Source organism: Mastomys coucha, unplaced genomic scaffold, assembly GCF_008632895.1.
Source record: "Mastomys coucha isolate ucsf_1 unplaced genomic scaffold, UCSF_Mcou_1 pScaffold8, whole genome shotgun sequence".
In the NCBI taxonomy this organism is placed as follows: Eukaryota; Metazoa; Chordata; class Mammalia; order Rodentia; family Muridae; genus Mastomys; species Mastomys coucha.
This window is the reverse complement of record NW_022196914.1, coordinates 33,751,040-33,772,806: the sequence shown is the minus strand read 5'-3', so window position 1 is coordinate 33,772,806 and position 21,767 is coordinate 33,751,040. Positions and strand designations below refer to the sequence as shown.

The following is a 21,767-nucleotide window of genomic DNA, read 5'->3' as shown; positions in this document are numbered from 1 at the left end:
ACTTTGGATCCTCAGCATCCATTAAAAAAAGTTTAATGTGATAGCATACTTGTCTAATCCAAGAGTGAGAAAATGGAGTCAGGAGGATTTCTGGAGCTCACTGGCCATGCAGTCTGGGTGAACTGATGAACTCCAGGTTCCATGATAGATTATGTGATAGAATGAATAAGAAAGACAATCAATACTAACGTCTGAGTTCCAGATATTTACCCACATGTATGCGTATGTACCTACTTATGAACACACCCACAGAAACATGTATAACACACAGATACACACACCATTTTTGTAACTGATATACTTTCAGCCTCATACATACCTTCATGATAATATTTGCTAAGAAGGAGACACAATCCTGGTATTCTCAAAGTACTCTCATAAAAGGCACTTGATACAGGTGGGATCTCAAGGCAGCTTGGTACAGGTCTTGGAGGACCCTGCTCATGCATGACAGGATGGACATCAAGCTGACCTGGAAGACAAGGACAACTTGGAATAACTTGGAGGAAATGTTTTTACTCAGGGGAAGTGATTCCATGTCTATATGCACTGAAGCAACACCAGAACATAATGTCAGAGTGTAATGCCCAACCAATGGAAAGACTTATTCTAAGGAACCTTGGGATTTGGAGTCATCTTTAGAAATATCGTTAGAGACAGAAGTTGTACAGTAGGTTCTGTTGATAGTAGGTTTTGTTCAGGGTTTATTTCCTTCCATGCATTGTATGACTGATTTTCTCACTGAATTTCAGGGTTGGAATCAAAGATAACTATCCTAGGGCTACCAGAGCTGTGCTAGTGAGTGGGCCAAGAGGGGGTGGGGCTCATCAGAGTTTGGGCCATGTAGTGTGCCTCTACCTTTCCTGGACATTGGCAGAATTCACATATCTATAACGTGTAACATTGTCATAGGTTTTGTATTGATCTGCTTGTCCTCTGCTTCTCCCAGGGTCAACTATGCTCACGGCTTTCTTTCTTTTTTTTTTTTCTCTTGATTCATTTATTTATACATTTAATTTAATTACATTATTTTCTCCTTCCTTCTCCTATCTCCAGTCCCTTCCATATCCTATTCCCTTATTTCTCCTCAAATTCATGGCTTTCTTTTCTTTTTTTTTTAATTATTATTGCATTATAATGAGAAAAGTTACATGATTTCAACTTATCTGAATTTTTTAACATTTAAAAACATATTTTAAGTAAATAAAATTAAATCACATTCTTGTTTCCCTTTTGTACCCCAATTTCTCCCAGAGATCCCCCCTTCAATACCTACAATATCTTTTTTTTGTCATATTACTTAAAATGTATAAAATATTATAACAATAAAAATGAGTATTATAAAAATTGTTTGATATAAAACAACAATCAATTTAACAGTCATGTAGATGCTTGTCTATGACAATACTGAAAATACATATGTTTTTCTCAATATAAATTCTAAATAACTCCAAACGTATTAACTGTATATTTCAAAATAATACATCACTATTAATATTTTCTTAAATGAACATAAATATATAAAGTGTTTTTGTTTGTTTGTTTGTTTTATATTTAGTAGAGCTTAAAATCGTGGCTCTTACTGTGGTAACTTGATACAAGAGGTTTTGTAAGAGAACAACAAAGAGTAAGACTGAGTGCTCACTGCTTTCTTATTCTCCATGCTTTGGGCACTCTCGCCATTGGGTTCCTCACAGAGCTGGGGAGAGTCTGCTCCTCCAAAGCTCGATAATTCTTAAAAATAACGATGACAGCACGCCACCATCGTATGTCTTTTCTTGACCCTAGCCTCATCCTATCAAACCACTTACCACTAATGACCTTCTGCTCTTGAATGAACTTGGTCAGAAACCAGACATCTTTAGTGTAACATCTCTGCGGCCATGGCTATCAGGCTTCTTCGACAAGCTGTCCTCGGCTGTCCACTCTGCTCTCCTTTGCCCTTTTCAGAACATCACAGTGAAGGTTCTGGTATAAAAGTTCCTGATTCTTTTTTTTTTTTAAAGATTTATTTATTTATTATATGTAAGTACACTGTAGCTGTCTTCAGACACACCAGAAGAGGGCATCAGAACTCATTACGGGTGGTTGTGAGCCACCATGTGGTTGCTGGGATTTGAACTCTTGACCTTCTGAAAAGCAGTCAGTGCTCTTACCCGCTGAGCCATCTCACCAGCCCCGAAAGTTCCTGATTCTATCTTTCCACCAGCCCTGGATTTTTGTCATGTTACTTACCTCAGAGAAAGGCCATCGGTGGAGGCTCCTTCTTTGTGTTGCTGAGCTCTCTGTGTCATCTCTAACACCCAAATCTGAGCTCAGAATGAGGAACCGTGGGAAAATGGTCTTGAGAGAAAACCTTGAGGGAGCCTAGTGGTGGACAGTTTTAAGGAGTGTGATGAGCTAGGTTGTCAGTTGGGATTCACGCCATTGCCACATTCTGTTTAAAAGAAGGTTCCCAGTGCTGATGACACTCACAGGGGGACAGACACCACCATGAGGCAAGACTCACAGGGGTGAGCTTCCCCACCTCAGAAAGAGTTGTTTATCCGGGTTACACAGATTAAGCCAAAAGTCATGCACAGCTGGTGCGTCTATCTTGCTAACTCATGCGTCAGCTCCCAGTCTCATGGCTCAGTGACTGGAAGCTCTGATATGCCATGCCTCTGGATTTTTCAGCAGTCCACATACACTGCATGAATGCAGGTACCTGCACAGCATGTGGCCACCTAGACCACAAGCCTGTCTCCATGGGGGTGCACTTGATTTACTGGACGGAGTGTCTGCTTCAGCAGAAAATCCATGCTGTGTCAACAGGTGGCAAGCACATCCGATTCGTGCTTGACTTATATGGCTCCAGTGTGATCTATTTCCTTTTAGTGGGTGTTTATTTTTTCTATGGATGATTTATCGGCTTCAGAATGAGCTGTGTCAACTACCGCACATGGTATATTAATTCCCGTGTGTTCTGTGAATGCTTCCTCGGTGATGTACCTTACTCCATCTTCATGTGCTTTCACTGGAAACATCTTATCCTTTCTTTATTTGAATTAAAGAGCTTTTTCTAAGTAGCTATTCTCCATGGAGATGGGGGGGTGTAGGCATATGGAAAGCCAGGCTTTATTTAAAAAGCATTTTTACTGCCTCTTGTATCAGAGTGTTTAACACATAAAATATTGTGCTCCAAACTTTCAATAGGCTGTTGTTTAATTATCCACAATTGGGTTTCATCTTATTTTGCAGTTATAATTATTTTTATTACTGTGATATTAAATGTTTAAGCTTCTTAGAAAGTAGAATGGTGCATGGTTCCCTATGGCACACAGTTTTCTAAGCCACTAAATGCACATATGACCATTTCTATTTCACAATGGCAGTTGAGAGGATAGAGTATAAAAAGGTGGCTGAACAGGTCTTTGCAGCAGCTCAGTCTCTGTACCAACTCTTGGACTACGCTTGCTCATCTCTGTAGCAAACACCCTAGTAACAAACTGAGGACCATGACTGCACAACAGGCAAGCACATGGTCCATAATCAACACTGTACCATGAAAGTACCTGGTCAGAGCCATCACTGTGCATTAGGAAAGTACCTGATCTAGAGCCCATACTGTACATCAGACAGAGACCTGGTCCAAAGCCCTTACTGTACACTTGACAGGTACCTGGTCCAGTGACCTCCCTGTACACTAGACAGGTGCCTGGTCCACAGCCCTTACACTAGATAGATACCTGGTTCAGAGCCCTCATGGTACGCCAGACAGGTGCCTGGTCCAAAGCTGCTGTATATCAGATAGGTACCTGATTCAGAGCCCTCACTGCACACTAGACAGGGACCTGATCTACAGCCCTCACTGTACTTTAGACAAGTGCCTGGTCCAGAGCCCTTACCATACACCAGACAAGTAGGTTCAGAACCCTCACTGTACACAAGACAAGTACCAGGTCCTGAGCCCTCACTGAACACCAGACAGGTACCAGTTCCAGAGCCCTAACCATGCACCCAGCAGGTATCTGACCTTCAATCATAGCAGAATAAGAAGTCATCAGTCTGGAACCATCACTATGCATTAAGAAGACTGGACACTGTTGAGGAAAGCTGGGAATGGGAGAAATGTCCTTCCCCAGAGAAGAGCATGCAAACTGGTTGTCCAGTATCAAAGGTCAGCCCTGAAAACATGCATACAGGTAGCAGTATATGGACTGAACAAGTTATATTTAGGAATACATATGCATGAGCACATATATACACACATTTTGAAGGATGAAGAGAAGGAAGAAATAATATAATTAAATTATAATCTCATTTAAAAAAATCTTATATAAAAAAAAGACTATGCACTAAGAAGTCCCCACCACACAATCCTGACTGTATAGCAGGCAGCCCTGGTCCTAAACACTCACTGCACACTAAGCAACCCCTGATCTGGAATCCTCAGTGAACCAACACACATCTTATACTTCTATATATTAATATAATTTTGCACAGTCCAAAGAGTTGCCTATAAGTGAAGTCACATCATCGAACAACCCCTCGGTGATGCAATTTCATTTCTTTTGGATAAGTTCTTAGGGATGGCATTGCTGGAGCATAGTGTGTGGGGATATGTGTAAAATTTTAAGAAGTCACTCAAAATGTTTTGAAAGGTGTTTTTGTGCTTTGCACTCTTATTTCCAATAAACAGACGTTCTGTTTCTACAAATTCTCTCTGGTTTCAGACTTTCAACAATCTCAGCATTTCTATTGGAAGTTTTAAATTATAATTAATTTAATACACATTTCAATAAAATCTAACAATGTTAGGCAACTACAGGGTGTCTTGTGATTTTATTTATTTGTTTTTTAACAAGTACAGTTGTTCTCTTCTAGTACCCTAGAGCCAGGATGGGTTCAAACTCATGATACCTTGGCCCCGAGTCTCTCAAGTGTTAGAATTGCTGGTACACTCTCCCATACCCAGCTAAGCACTTAGAGATGTGCTATTTTTGTACTTGATGTGATTTTGTAATTCCAAATTTGTCTTGTGCTGTTTTCATTTGTTCTTGTATGAGATACTCCGTCCCCTTTTTCCTCCCAGAGAAGGAAATGGTTCCTGGCTACTTGACGTTATGCACTTAAACAGAATATTCTGGTGCTGGGAATAAGTACCAGAGGAGGTTTCTTTTACATAGGTGTGAATGTGGAAAGTAGAAGGGAGGGAGGGAGGGGGAGAGAGAGAAAGAGAAAGAGAGAGAAAGAGCAAGCTAGAGAGGTTTGAGAAGAGAAGCTTTTGGCAAGACATAGCAGCTGGGCATGCCTGTCTACTGACCTGCTTCATGTAGCTCAGCACCACATCCTAAAATTTCCACGGTGGTCCAAAATAGAGCCAATAACTAGAGAGTCACTGTTCAATACATGATCCTGAGTCTGTGGAGGAAGTTTTATATCCAAACTATCATACTCCGACCCATCCCCAAAAATCTCATGGCTGTCTCATAATGCAAAATCCATTTAGTCTATCTTCAAGCATCCCCAAAGTCATAACAGCTCCAACATTGTATAAAAGTCCAAGTTCAAAGTCTCCTTTGAGACTCGGGGCAAACTTTCAACTGTCTACTTCCATAAAGTCAAAAACAGGCGACATACTTTTAAGATACACTGGCTCAGAAAGAACATTCTAGCTCCAAAAAGAGGGGATGAGTGAAGAGTAAGGACTGAACTGTCACAAGGAAGACCTGCTCAACACCTGCGGTGTAAGCTCACAGGCATCAGCAGCTCCATCCCCAAGCAGCCTTGTCATCTGAAGCCCCAGGGCCTCTCTCAGGACTCCACTCGGTCTCTGGTGCTTTCCTAGGTACCTGCTCCACCTCTCTGGAGTGTCCACTGCACCTGTGGCTTCCTACTCATAGTCCCACACATCACCAGTCAGAAGGTATCTGTAGAGATGCAGCTCTTGCCACACATTTCCCAGCCACCCAGTCTTTGGATATTTAAGCAGAAATCTTCATGGCTATAATGATTACATTCTTGGTATATTCTGAATCAATATCAATGGAGGGGCCAAGAGCTTCCACTGGTACAAGTGGTACCCCAGTCTCCATGGACCATGATCATGGGAGTCTCTGAACACTTGGGTAAGTAAGCCAGGGAAAATACTTTCACAGACATCTCTGTGAATGAAACTCATCCCAAAATGAGTATCCTCTCAAAATAACTGCTTTCATTATGAGTTGAAGTTCTACATCCTTGATTCTGTGGTGGGTAGAACACAGGCAATTTTTAAGATGTCCAATTTCTCTTTGACGGCACTGATCTCATTAACATCCCTCACAGACATATGCCCAGTTCAAAATTTTGCATGAGATTCCTCTCAGGACAAACTGCATGTTCTAATCCTTCTGCTAATTTCCACTCCCATTAGCACCATCAACTGGATAAAAGAATCAAGAACTGAGCATGGCACAACCTCAATGCTGAGGTGGTTTAAAGTTTCTTCTTTCTGGTGAATTAACCCATCACCTTTAAATTTATCCTCCCACCGAAAGTCTGAAAGCCCAGGGAAACCACAGCCCAATTATTTGACAGAACATTACACATAGATGTTAAGTACAACTCTCAACAAAACCTTTGCTCTTGTCTGAATGTTCAGAGGCCTGACAATACTCTATATTCTTACTTGGTCTTTTAAACTCCAACTAGATTTTCCCATGGGAGTAAGATGTTATCTGTGCCCTGGACAACCCCAGCTGCCCTTGGGGATTGGAGGTAAGGTGTTACAGAATCCAGGGGCCGGTGTAGCAGCAGCAAGCTCATTTGAATGCTGCTTCAAGCTCCTTTAATATCCTCCACCCGCACCCCATTGGACCTAAGAAAGCATCTTTTCTAAACAGTAGTTCCTGATTGGTTGGTATATACGTGTGTGTGTGTGTGTGTGTGTGTGTGTGTGTGTGTGTGTGTGTGCCATATTTTTCATTTTTATTAATGTGTATTACTTGGACAACAGGCTTCATTGTGCTGAGTTTTAAAGATTTATTTTATTTTTATTTTATGAGTGTAGGTGTTTTCCTGAATGCATGTGTATGTTCCACATACATCCTTGACCTTCATAGAGTCCAGAAGAGGGTCTTACATTCCTTGAGACTGGAGTTATATAGATAGGTGTGGGCAGCCGTGTGGGTACTCGGTTCTGAACCTGCATTCTTCATAAGAACAACAAATTCTCTTAACTTCAGAGCTGTCTCTCTAGTCCCTCATTGTAGCATTTTCCACACATGTATATAATATAATTTGCTCATATTCATGGCCCTTTACTCTCCCTGTTCCTCTTCTTCAGGGTTCCCTTCATCTTTCTTAGTAGACTCCCTTCTAGTTTTTTTTTTTTTTTTTTTTTTTTTTTTTTTTTTTTTTTTTTTTTTTTTTTTGTTCCTTCCTTGGATTCTACATAGAAAAACAAATGTGATAGTTGTCTCACTCTGTCTGGCATATTTTCCTTACTATTATCTCCAGTTTTGTCTATTTTCCTGAAATGATGTCATGTTTTTCTCTATGTGCCTGAATAAAACTCTAATATGTACAGATACCAAAATCCTTTCTCCATTCATTTGTGCCAGACTGAGAGCAAGTCTGGTTCCATGAGCTGTTTCTTATGAATATGATAACCATGGCTGCTCATGTGTCTCTGTGACATGCTGACTTACATTTTGGGTGGTCTAGATCTCTGGTGGCATAGCTACAGAACACTATGAGGAATTTTTACTCTGATTTTCATTATGGAAATTCTCCCAGCATTTGTAAGGTCTCCATTCTCTCCATATCCTCATCAGCACTGTTATCTTCTGATTTTTTGATGACAGCCCATTCTGACAGTGAAAAGATGGAGTGTTGACATTTCTGATTTGCATTTCCTGATGGTTAATGGCACATTGGTCATTTGTACTTCTTCTGAAATGTCTATTCTGTTTGTTGCTCATTATGATCAAATTATTTTCTTTGGGATTTAGATTTTAATTTAAGTGTGGTGTGGTGTGGTGTGGTGTGTGTGTGTGTGTGTGTGTGTGTGTGTGTGTGTGTGTGTGTGCGCGCGCGCACGCACGCGCACGCGCACATGTGTTGTGCTTGCATATGCTGGGGCAGTATGCTCAAAACCCAGAAGATGGTTTTTAGAGGCCTTTGTGATGGGGTGTTGTCAAGCAAATTTGGGTCCTCTGGAAGAGCATCAAAGTGCCTTTAACCACCAAGGCTCATCTTTAGCCCTGAAATGGAATAAACACTGTTCTTTTGAGATTTAGTGTATTGTTTAGTAATGTAAAGAAGTAGTACATCCTTAATAATAACCCTTTGTTAGAAGAACTACAGTCAAGACTCCCTCCCATTCTGCTGGCTTTCCCTTCAGCCTTCACTCAGTCAATTCCTCTGCTATTGGATGGAAGTACTTTAGCATTTCCAGCATTTCTGTAACTGTGGTAAACAGAATTATTAATAATTGTATATTAGAATCTATTATTTTAACCTTGACTTATGTCTTCTTTTTTTGTTTGTTTGTTTTAGCCAAGAAATCTTTCCCTTTTACAAACCTGAGAGGAAACTTCCTATCTCTGCTACAAGACTTACTGGTAACTTCACAGTCAGGTCTGAAGTCTGCTCTGAGGTGGCTTGGGTCTTCCATGAGCAGCTAACTCTTCCCATCTGGTCTGTGCATTTTTTGTTTCACATATTTTAGCATTGTATACAAACTCTATGGAATATCAGGTTCTACGATGGTCTCCTTTTTGAAGACCATCTCATAAACACCATAGCTATAGCTACATCTGGCTTTTTACTTCTTAGTGTCACATTATCTCAGTTCCTTTATGTTTGTACAGTGCTTGGATTTTGGATTCATGTGGAGCAAGCCCATCAACTTTGTTCCTCTAGGTGTACCTGGATGTTATTTTTATCCTTCCTTTTGCCAAATAAGTTTCAGATCACCACACATCTTTCTAGAAAAATAAAAGTCAGTTTACATTTGCATTAGAACTACGCCAATAGAAATCAATTTAGGGAGGACCAGCAGCCTATAAAGCATGAACATGGTATATCTCTCTTTCATTTAAATTTCTGTCATGATCCTTAATAGAATTTTGTAGTTTCCAATGTAGTGTTGAATGTCTATATTGTTACTACACAGGCAGCATTTTCAGTAATGTTGGTCTTTCAGTTTTGCTTTCTATTGTTTGAGTGAACGGCATTTTGATTTCTTGCTACTGAATTCTGTATTGCCCCCTATCTCATCAGTTAGCTCCAGTTCTTGCCTCTTAGATCCCTGAGGCTTTTGCAACATCACATCATAAAATCGGTGACAGCCCACAAGGTTATTTCTTTCCCATCTTCCTGCCTTTCTTTGCTTCACTTGGTCATCTGGAGCCTCTGAGAGAAGAATGAATTGAGCCAGAGAGAGAAGGCCTTTGGGTCCTGGTCCATACTGTGGTGTAATCGTTTGCTGTTAGACCTCTGTGTCCTTGTTCATACTGTGGTGTAAGCATCTCTGTTAGACCTTTGTGTCCTGGTTCATATTATGCTATAAGCACCTACTGTTCACATGGAACAAGTTCTAGATGCAAATCTCTCAGTGTATACCTCTGATTATTGGATAAACTTTTATTGGCTCCTCATGTACAGCATTTAGGATCAAGATTTCTGTATTTGGATAAACAGATTTTTCTGTGGTTGTTGTTATCACTCTGTTATTTTCTCCTATCTGTTAACATGGTAGACTGAATTCACTACCTTTTATGCATAAATTCGATATTTTGTACTGAAAATAAATCCACATTGATCATGATAGAGCTTAATGGGGCTTTATTTGTTATCAGGGCCTTATCTAGAGGCTTTACAAAGTTAAGTAGGAGTGTTCCTAACTCTTGCCTGTTTGAAAGAAGTGTCTCAGGCTTGGAATGATAACTCTTTTAAATTGTCATTTAAAAATTAAACATAAGTAAAACAAAGTAAATTAAACATAAATAAAAACAAGGGTCTAGAAATGTGGTTTGGTTGGCAAAGAGCTTGCCTAACATGCACTATGCCCTGGGTTCTATCCCAGCATACCCATAAACCATGTATGATGTCACATTTACACAATCCCAGCACCCGGAGAGTAGAATCAAGAGGGTCAAGGTCATCCCTAGCTACATAGTGACAGCAAAGTCAGCCTGGGCTACATAGTGGCATTGGGGTCAGCCTGGGATGTATAGTGAAATCAGAGTAGGTAAAGGATACACAGTAACATCGAAGTCAGCCTGAATACATGAGACCATGTGTCAAAAAAAAAAATCTTTCCAGGCTTTAATTTTCCTTGTAGTAAGATTATTAGTAAAGTAGATATGTGTCTGTTTAGATCAAAGTCTTCCTGAACTTTTTTTTGTCAATTCACCTAAACATTTTTACTAATGTGTATCTTACTACTGGCACTCAGAGTCCCACAGTTTTACCTCTGAGCTCTTGCATGATGAATGTCTCTCATTCCTGCTAGTAACCGTTTGTGCTTTTTTCTTCTTGCTAGAGATTTTTCAACCTCCCCATCATTGATAACCCAGTATCCCTTCTATTTATAGTCTTGAAGGAAAACCTTCAATCTTCATCAAATTTCCCCATTATTTTTCTTTCTAAGCTTTCATTGATTCTTATTTGTATCACGTATTTCTGTTGAGCTTTGGTTTGTTCTTTTATGCATTCACCTTCTTAGAGTAGAAGTAGAGGCTGATTTTGAATTTGTCCTCTCTGATAACAATGTTTATAGATGCCAGAGTTGTTCTCTTGACTGATTCAGCTACACATTAAAACTTGATGAAGTTGATATCATGACTACTCAATTAAAAGGCTTCAATTTCTTTTCTTGAGGTTTCTTCCTTGATTAATTGGTACTGTAATTCTACAAATAATTATTTTGTATATTTAGAGATTGTCTAAAAGTTTTACAGCTATTCTTTGGACATTAATACCACTTTTCAGAGAACATGCTTTGTGCTGTTTCAAGGCAGTGCTTGGTCTGTGAAGGCAACTTACCACCTGACTACAGATCATAATGCTCTCCTCTCATTGCAAGGACTGCTTTGCATGTGACAGTCAAGTTGTTTGATGCTTCATGTTTTCAGGATTGTGTACTGAGTCTGACTTGGGGCTCCATTTGTCTCGTGTTCTGTATTTGTGATGATTATTACTGATTTCCAGCATGATAAGATCAAGAATCATCTAGAAGACTCTGGGCACATTTTGGAGGGTTTATCATGACTAAGGAATTGAAATGGAGAGGCCTAGTTGTAGGTAACACCTTCTGCAAGAGGCCCAGATACAAAGAAAGCAAAGTGTTTCCCTTTTGTCTGATGGCCTTTTGTGATTTGACTTTGTGGGAAAGTCCACCTATGCCTGGTCCTTTAGTTTATATGTGCATATGTATGTATGTTTGTGTGTGTGCATGAGTATGTGCTCATGTATGTGTAGGGTGAAGAACAACTTTGGAGGTATTAGTCCTCAGGTGCTTTCCATCTTTGAGAACTTTTATTTGAGTTGGGGTAACCCACTTAGTATTGAATAACTGATTAAGGGGCACATCCCTGGGGAAGACTAATTCCCCCTTTCTGGGCAAAAGAAGAAGATGAAGCAAAAGATGAAAGGCCTGCTGCTTCTCATCTAGAGATAGTCTTGTGAGATTTATCCACTTTGGAATGTGAACTGGTATCTTGTTTAGTCATTCATAATGTTGAGATCTCATGGTGTCACTTGCCTGTCAAATACAGAAGACACAATTTCACAGCAAGCTTCTTGGTCCTCTAACTTTTACAGACTTTTACCCCCATGGGGTGTCCAGCTCCAATAGATGCATCTACATCACAATCCCTACACAAGGCCTTTCATTTTCTATGTGAGTTTGGGGATTGAACTTGGATCCTCACATTGTAATGTAATCATGTTGCTGAATTATCTTCTCAGCCCTATAGTCTGTTTCCTCACATGCGTCCTCTCCTATTCAATCTTGGAAATGGCTGTGGCATGTTGTGTATTGTTAAACCTTAGAAATTCCTCTCTCTGGTGTTATACAATATGTTTTATACAATAAGATGTAAGTTATGACTGGGTACATTACTTGTAGAAATATACAAATTTACTACTGGGTCATTTAAGTTGATGATGTAAAAACTACAGAAAATAGCACATCCCTGCACACTGGTTATACCTGGCAAATCTGTAAGTTATTAGGTTTCTGTCAGTTCCCAGTGTCTAGATTTCACTTGGGCTTAAGTTTGGGTGCAGGTTGAAGATAAACAAAGCCTGGATTCCAAGCTGCCCCTGTACTCATGGTGACCCCGACTTTATTAGTAATGGGATCTAATGACATCATTTCTTGACAGTCGTGATCTTTAACCTAGTTTGATCTAAAACAGACTCACTGGGTATGATATCATTAAGGTAAATCCCCAGAAGGAGACCCAAATGCTCAGAATAAGTCATTCAGAGATATTGGGTTACTGGGAATGATTTCACCCATCATTCTTTTCTTTCTTGTACAGCGGGACCATATCAAAACTGTAGAGAAAGTAGCAGATAATTGGTGTTGTTTTAGTAATGCTATTCCAATCTACTGCAGGCTCAACGCTCATATGGGAGGTTTACTGTGATGTAGCTCATATCCTTTCTTTTCAGGTACACTTTACCTTGAAGTCACAATTTTCAGTCTAGCCTTTATGTAGAAAAATAAGTAGCCTACTGTACTGGCTAGTTTTGTGTGTCAACTTGACACAGGCTGGAGTTATCACAGAGAAAGGAACTTCAGTTGGGGAAGTGCTTCCATAAGATCCAGTTGTGGGGTATTTTCTCAGTTGGTGATCACGAGGGGAGGGCCCATGTGGGTAGTGCCATCCCTGGGCTGGTAGTCTTGGGTTCTATAAGGAACCAAGCTGAGCAAGCCAGGAGAAGCAAGCTCGTAAGAAACATCCCTCCATGGCCTTTGCATCATCTTCTGCTTCCTGTCCTGCTAGAGTTCCATTCTTGACTTCCTTTAGTGATGAACAGCAAGGTGGAAATATAAGCTGAATAAACCCTTTCCTCCCCAACTTGCTTCTTGGTCATGATGTTTTGTTCAGGAATAGAAACCCTGATTTAAGATACCCACACTTATATACTCCTAAGTCTAGCAAGAATATATGAAAATAACAGGCAAACAATGTGCCTCTCTCTGAGCTTTGATCCACACATAGTGTAATCACTCTCCAGGTTGCAGGCTGATCTTTTCCCTACCATTCATTGTCTCAAGTCATGGCCATGGCCATGTCCCTGACTCCTTCTTTGTCACATTAAGGAATTTTCCTGCAGAGCAGCAAGGTTTTGCCCTGATGTGTCCTATGCACTATGTCTATACCCTGCCAGCCTACATTGCATGATTATCAGGAGGATGTATATCAACAGCTTCATGAACTCTTTCCAGATGTAGTGATGTTATTTTCTCAGCCTGGTGGAAGAAATATATTCATTTTATATTAGTTACATTGTATTAGTTACACTGTATTAGGTATATCTCTCATTGCTATGACAAAATACCAGAAGAATTAATTTATGGAAGAGTTCGTATAATTGGCTCATGTTTTCAAGGAATACAGTCCATCAGAGAGTGAGGAATGCTAGCAAGAATATGAGGCAGTTGGTCACATTGCATCTTTAGTCAAGAAGCAGGGAGGTGCCCATTGACCTGAGTTTCATGCCCAGAATTCACATGGGTGGAGAGAGAGAAAGGTCTCTACATGGGTGCTGTGGCAAATCCTCCTCTCTCACCCACAGACATACTAATGAATAATAAAATATTTTTAAAAGAAGCAGAGAGAGCTGTTGCTCACTTTACTTCCTTCTTTTTATTCAGTCTAGGGCCTCAGCCCACAGCATGGTGCTGCTCACATGCAGGGTGGGACTTCTTCCTTAGCCAAACCTGTCTGGAAATGCACTCATAGGTGCCCCAAAGGTGGCAAACCCCAATTCAGTCAAGCCATCATAAAATTATTTCTCCTTTGAATTCTTCTGTATGTTCTCCCCAAACTGATGCTAAACTATGGAGAGAACCCCACAGAGCTCAAATCACCATGTTGTAAAAATCTAAGCATACTCAGGGCAGCATGGCCTTGTACATCTTTGTCCTCTGAACCAAACAGCTGCCATCTTCATGGGTTCAGTTTGCTTGCAAAAGGTCATCCTGGCTGGCCTTGTTGCCTGCTGATGTTCCCTAACAAAAGGAGGATGGGAGGGTCCTGAAACTCTCATCAGAATATCCAATCATTCAACCAATTGCATGCTATTCTGCTCTGATCACATGTGGTCTTGGAGAAGAGCTATAATATATAGGCTAGTAAATGATAAGAGAGGGGAATCCATCCAGGTAACCATGGAGAGCCATCATGATAGTGGGTACAGACTTTCCAGTGTGGCTGTCCTGAGGTCATGTGTTCATGTGTGTGAACCATCACCCCATGCTCTGTAATAAATTCATTGGTTTTCCAGGTTGAACTATGGTTTATCCCTGGGATCTCACAAAATTAGAAAGCAGATGTTGCATAATTTCTCCCTCACCAATGAGTAAGGTCTTGTAAGTCAGGGAACTTCTCATGTTACATTGTATACATTTGACTTTGTGGCAGATGATCCTGTGGCAAAGCTAAAGAGTAAGTCACAGGCTGACAGGGTGGAGCAACACTCCTACACTGTGACTACACAGAAAGTTTAGCTTCCAGCAGGGAGGGGTTTGCTCCCCATTATATCATCTATGTGTTTCTCTATTCTGCTTTTTATGGTCTGCACAGTGACCTACCTGCCTCAGGCTCTGGGTGGAAAGAAAAGCTGGCCTAGGCTTGGGGATGGAGAGGCACAAGGCCATGTAATTCTTGATTCTTGAGAGATTCTTCTTAAACCATTGGTTCTGATTGTGCCTGGCCCATCTCCAGGGCAGAAGTAAATCAAGTGGAGCCAGGCAGAGAGGGGGGAAACCTGTACAAAGAGCTCATTCCCTCTAGCTGTCTGTGAGGTGTGCAGGAAAGCAAGCCCAGGAATCAGAGCTGGGGAAGCCACTCTATACAATATCTCATCCTAAGCAAAGTCCCATATGTCAAACTACATATAAGGGTTTTCCCAAGGAAGGTGAAAGAAGCCAGACTGAGGTCCAACTCTTCAACAGCTCCTAGTTTGGAGAACAAGTCAGGCAGCTTAATTGAGAAAATGATTCTACCTCTGCCTTATCCAAAATTACACTGATGCTGAGGTACAACCATGCCCATAACTTGTACTCACAGAGTGCAACCTACTTGGGCCTTCACCTTCTATGATAGAGGACAGAAGAGGAAGGAAGGGGACTGGGTGATGTCTATTCACTGTCATGGAACCTTGACCACTGTGCTGATGCAGCTTCTGCCTTTTCCAGCCAGGGGTTTCCACCATGACAACTGGCAGGATATGCTGACCTAGTAACCCGGGATTTATGCAACCACTGGGGTGGGGGACATTGGTAACTCTGTCCTGGAAGAAAATCTGCGTTCAGATATAGGTGCAAACATTAATCACTTCTAGCAAATGCAGAAGGGAGAAAGCGCAGGATGGAATTTTGCCCTGCAGACAACCAGCTGTATGGTAACTTGAGCATTTCCATGGCTGAGCCAAAGAGATGCCCTATGTTTAGGAAGTATCAGGGAGCAGCCTGGAGGCCATCCCTCCTAGGCCTTTGAAATTCTTACAGTTAGAGTCGATGAATGTCTTTCTTTAGAGGGTGGGAAGTCCTGACTGCTATGGGTTAAAGATGGAATACACACTTACTTGAAATCTGACCCCAGGGTTCCTAAATAGTTGGGCTTCTGAGGGCCCTAGAGTGACCTTGTAAGTTTGCACAGCTGCTGTACTAATCCAAGGAGGAAACTGTTGCAATTGTAGAGATTTACTCAAGGAGAAAATAATGGAGGACAAAGCTCACTGGATCAGCCTCATCCCAAAAACTGTATGAGAATTAGGGACATTGGGGCAGGTGAATTTGGAAATGGAGGACAAGGAGTAGCTGGACATGAAAATGGAATTCACAGAAAGGGAAACCCAAAGGCATTTTTTCCTCTGTTATTGCATCTGTCACTGTCCTGAGTAAAACTTGTTCTGGCCCAGCTAAGAGACTTTGTGCCTAGATTGTTCAAAATCCTGGGTTCAACCCTCAGCACCATATAAAACTAGGCATGGCAGTGGACATCTATAATACTAGCACTCGAGGGAGGAAGGTCAGAGGTTAAGGTTATCCTCAGCTAGGTAGAGAGCCAGAGAGTTCAAAACATATTCCAAGACATGCAGTTCAAGGCCCAAACAAGTGTGCTGGGGTCCCTGTTCCCCAACACTTCCAAAACCTAGCACCCTGATAGTTAAGATGTCTCCTTCTGTGTACTTGAAGGTTTGTGAATGGAGACTACGTAGATGGTTACAAAGGAGCTGGAAAGAGTTAAGGAATCTAAAATGGGAGAAGACAGGTGAGTCTAGAATAGTCGAGCAGAGGAACTGCGGCCTGGGGTGCTGTACTCTTCTGCTGATGCCGAAGGCTCCACTTGCCCTTCCCCAGGGTTCCATTGCAGCACTACCCAAAGCATGCAAACCACACAAATGCAGTGCATTTTCTTTGTGGGCAGGGAGTGAGGGTCAGGGGCCATGTCCTTCCATTATATAGCTCTGTCTTTGAATTTTCCACCACACGTTGCCTGTTCAAAATATCCATGAAACAAAATGTCACAGGCAAAGCTTACTTTGTGAGATCTTTAGTTTGAGTTTTTATGGTTAGCAGGTAGTGGAGCTGAGGAACTGCTGGGCAGTCAGCGTCCTTCACCGGCTCAAGGTACTCAGAGAGCACCAAGCAGGGAACACTGAGGTGGGAGTTGCTCAAGGCTTATCCCAGCTCTCTGGAGAGAACAGTGAGGATGATAATGCTTTCAAAGTGGGAAAGCCTGGTGCCATTACACCACAGAGAGACAAAAAAGGATGGCTTCCAACAGTGGAAGGTACTCTGCTGCTGCTCTAAAGCCAACGTTCAAAGGCCAAAGGGCCCCCGGGAGTTTTGTCCACAGCAAAAACTTCAATGGAACAAATTTCATGATACTTTTGTGTCTTGGCAGCTGTCAGCACACCTTGATGTTTAGCCACATCATTCCAACCTCTGAGTCTGTGGCCATATGGATTCCTCTTCTTAGTTCATGTCAAAGCCCTTTTGTTTCACATAAAGATTTTTATCTTTGTACAGGTCTTACCTTGTAAAATCTAGAGTGGTCTTCCCTACCTTGAGATCCACATAGTAATAGCAATAAATGCTCTTTGTTCACATGAGAGTATATCTCTATGTCCTAGGGAAAGAATATATGTGTATATGTATATATATATATATATTACATACTATATACTATACTAGTATATATATGTATATATATATGCACTATATATATTATATATTATAATCTTGGAGCTACTGTTATAAACTTATTACAGCTACTGTTCTGCTAGTTTGATCAGAAATGTAAGGGGTAAATAGGTGCATATTACTAGATGACATACTTGGCTGTGGTCTGCTTCATTCTGCCTGAATCCCAGGCCAAGCATGAATCACGTCTTTTTACCAGTGCAGAAACACTGAAAGCTGTTCTGGGAGGACCAGAGAATCTTAGAACATGGCATCCATGTGAGATGTGATGAAGTTGGTGGCTGGCTTGAGTCTTCCTGGGTGCTCCAGGTAGCTTGGTCTCCACTCACCCTGCCAGCTTCACCATCTCCTGGCTTCTTTCCTCCTTCAATCAGATGCTTGCCTGGCCTGGGGGCAGTTTGGCCTTGTCCTGCCTGCCCTGGTTCATGCCTCTGGCTTATTTCTGTGCACTCACCCCTCAGGCCTTGCTTTCAAGTCCCATGCCTCCAGCTATCATCTCATTATTCCAACAGATGGTGGCAGCTGTGAAGCTGGGCCCAGAGACCAATCATAGGGTGGCTCAGGTGAGCCTGTGTATTGCCATTTCAACTGCATGGTGGCTGTCTCTTATGTGGTCTAGGAGAAGGTGCCTTCAATTCTCCATTGGTGTATGTGATTACTAGAAACTCACAAATACTGTAGAAAAGTAAGAAAAAGAGAAAATGGCTAAAAGGGGAGCTTGCAGGGTTTTGCTGAATTCCTACCTCTCATACCAAGCAGCAATCATGTTCCTCCCCAGAGAGGCCAGCATTTGACCCACACAGCCTCAATGGAGAGCTGCATTGTGCCTCTAAAGAGTCTTTCCAGAAGCTTAGCGCCTTCTTGCTTAAGGTTTCTATTTCTGTGAAGAGACACCATAACCAGGGCAATTCTTATAAAAGAAAACATTTAATTGGGACTGGCTTATAGCTCAGAGGTTTAGTCCACTAACTTTCTGGTAGGCAGCATGGCAGTGTGCAGACAGATATGGTGCTGGAAAAGTAGCTGGTCTCCAGGCAGCACAGAGAGGGTGAGCCACTAGGCCTGGCTTGAGCTTCTGAAACCTCAAAGCCCATTCTCCTATCCACCCAGTGACATATTTGCTCCAACAAGGTCATATCTCAACTAATGTCACTCCCTGTGACCATATGGAGGACATTTTCATTCAGACCACCCTAAAGATCCAGGGACTGTACTCAGAGAAATACCACAGAGAGGAGCCAGCAGGGCCCCACCTCCTTTGCTGATCTGTGATGGTTTAAAAGTAGGTTCAATGGTATGAGGCTCTAAGGCACAAACATTTCCCAGGCACCCACATTCTCCTGAAGCACTCCTACCCAGAAAGCTGGTGTGTTTTGCATACTTCTAAGAACTTAAGCTTTTAAGACTCTACCCTAGAAGATCCCCAGGTCTAAGCCAGAGTTTTCAGTGAGCTTCTGAGATGGCTGGGTCTCCAGCACATGCATTCCCTTACTCCAGCACACAAGGAGCAGAAGTAGCCTCCTTCAGCTGCTGTAGAACTGACCATGAATGCAAGCAGATCCAATAACAGGTGGCCTGGGAGAAACCTACACATCATTCTCAGGCCAGGTGGCACTGGTTCCAGTTAGACACACCTCATGCCTGTCTGGCCTTCACTCCAGTGTGGGTGACTTCATGGCACTTAATGAGAAAGATGGGCTACATTTCCCTTAAGATGGGGAGGCCAAGTCTCTGAAGGAAAGCTCCAAGGCCATCAGAAACATTGTACAGCAGGCATAGATGTAGCTGGATGTCTTAGTCAATGCCCTATTGCTGTGAAGAGACACCATGGCCATGACAACTCATATAAAAAGAAAGCATTTAAATGAGTCTTGCTTATGGTTTCTGAGGTTTGGTTCATTATCCTCATGGTGGAAAGTATGGTGACATGAAGGCAGACAGGGCAGCTGAAAATTCTATGTCCAGGTCTGAAGGCAGCTAGAAGCAAGAAAACCACTGGGCTTGGCTTGAGCTTATGAAACCTCAAAGTCCACACTCAGTGGTATACTCCCTCCAACAAGGTCACACCTTCAAATCATGCCACTCCCTGGTTGGTAAGCATTCAAATAAATAAAGCTATGGGGGTCATTCTTAGTCTTACCTCCACACTGGAACAGTGCATTTTTCAAAAGAGAGAACTCTCTCAACCTCTTCCAGCTGGAATATGGGAGAACTGAGGTTGGTTTGGCAGCCACAAATCTCACACCAGAATGCTGAACCTGAGACTGATACGTCATGGGTCACAACGCATGCATGACCAAGCAGATTCTGAGCCACTAGGATCCTGAGCCCTACTCCATCGATTCCACCCCCATTACAATACTTGAGAAAGATGTAGGAAACTGGAAAGAGAAGTAGGTGGAGAAAGCCCAGGTATGACATAGGATAGTTGAAGACAGCGATCCTTAAGCCCCTGCCGTAGTCATCCCACTGTGGGTCTGTATGGACTAAGCTTGGTGTGGCCTAAAGTTACAGGATTTTAGTGGGGTCAAGAACAGGTGGCAGTTGCCAGAGTAATGAAAGGGTGGGCTCTGTGTATTCCCTCCAGGAATCTGACTTTCAGGGAACATCTCCTAAGTTCTTTGTCTGCTGCCCAGGAGTCTCTCCAAAGTACAGCTCTACTGGCCTTATTTGTTCTCCTGCAAACACTATAACAGGGATGGGGAATGTTGGTCAGTTGGCAAGACACTTGGTTACCATCGACAAGGTTCTAGGTTTGATCCCCAGTGTGCAACTGTAACTCTAACACTCAGGAAGTGGAAACAGGAGTGTCAGAATTCAAGGCCATCCTTAGCTATACTATGAGTTTCAAGCCAATGTGGGCAGTGTGGGAGACTACTGCAAGCAGACAGGTCAGCAAAGCAACATGGCACTGTTGGCATAGCTTGGAGAGACCTTTGTCTTGCAGGGAGCCCACAGTTAAAATGGAAACACTGGCATCTACCAGTAGGTTCTCACCTGTGCACACTTAGTTGCTTCCTAGCTCTGCAGTGGAGGAAAACCATCTACCTCGCCCATTCCTCTTCTGCATAGAAGCACCTTATAACCCTGTTTTTTAACTATTCTGAGTCCACATGGCTTCTCCTTATAATGACTGCCAGGGTTGGAAGCCCCATTCTGCTCCACAAACTCTATGCTTACCTCGGGTGCCTGGATCCACATGGGGGTGAGTAGTTTGGCAGGTCTCTTTCGCTCTTTGTTAGTATCAATTATTTTCAATTCTTGGGTTCATGAAGTCTTAGGGACTTGCATTTCCATCTAGGGATAGGAGCTGGTATGTGTTCATAGTGCCAGGTGATGAGAGAACTTTAAGGTGCATTTCTTCAAAATCAAAAAGGCTTTAGATCCAGCTACTCTGAAAACTGGTATTATATACATGGAAAATTCCAAGAGCTACATAGGCCAGCCCAGGAGAGGTCAGGGCTGACAGTTGGAACTGGTCTTGGTGGCAGTACCATGGATAGGAATGCCCCTTTAAATGTCTGTAGGCTTGCGATCCATGAGAGCCCATGTCAGTCTCTGGCCTTGAAGCCACACCTACTGTCAAGTTTTCCTGTTTCACATCAACTCTCTAAAAGACCCTGTTTCCTGTTCAGTCCTATAATAGTGAAGAAGGACCAGCTACGACTTGCATGATCCCTGTGTCTGAAGGTGGTGATGGTGTCCTCACTCCTCTGGCATGGTGCAATGTCCCCTTGCAGGCTGAACTTTTCTCAGCAGGACATTTTACATTCTCCACCTTCCAAGAGTGAAGGAGAATACATTCCGAGATGTTCCAGGGCACGTAGCTCTGCTCAGGGGCGTGGCGCACATTCCTCTCCACAGCCCTGCCTGGTACCTCACATGGCTTTCACACTCTCCTCTAACGCACCTCACCACCCCTTCTGGTCTCCAAGTGGAGATAAACAGGGCCCTGGAAAAATGTGCTCTCAAGTGGCAGTTGGTGAGTGACTGACAGCTGACACAGGTCTTATCAGCCAAGGCTATGGAAAGGCAAGGAACCAGAAAGCAGATCCCCAAAAATGTCACTCACACCTGTCCCGGGTGCTGCCCAGCATGGATGCTTACATAAGCTGTAGTTGACACAACACCTGCCTGGTGGTCATGGAGAATGATGCAAGCATTTGATTTGGTGACAATGACACGCGTGTTTGGGGGGAAGAGACTTTCCAATCCTCCTGAAAAGAGAAGGATCTGAAATGCTCACTGCAAACAGATGGAAATGGAGCTATGTTGTGAGTACACAGCTTGGGAGAACCTCAGCCTGCTTCCATAAAGCTATGTAGAATGTATATTAGGCTCTGCAGAG

At 42.3% G+C, this 21,767-nt stretch overlaps 1 long non-coding RNA gene across 1 annotated transcript in view; it reads right to left on the bottom strand.

Annotated features, from left to right (window-relative positions):
* Window positions 1-397: 397 nt before the first annotated feature.
* Window positions 398-21,767, bottom strand: part of LOC116083617 — a 59,136-nt gene continuing 37,766 nt past the window's right edge. The window contains exon 4 of the long non-coding RNA XR_004115803.1: window positions 398-472. This is a non-coding gene — a long non-coding RNA (uncharacterized LOC116083617). The remainder of the gene's footprint in view (window positions 473-21,767) is intronic.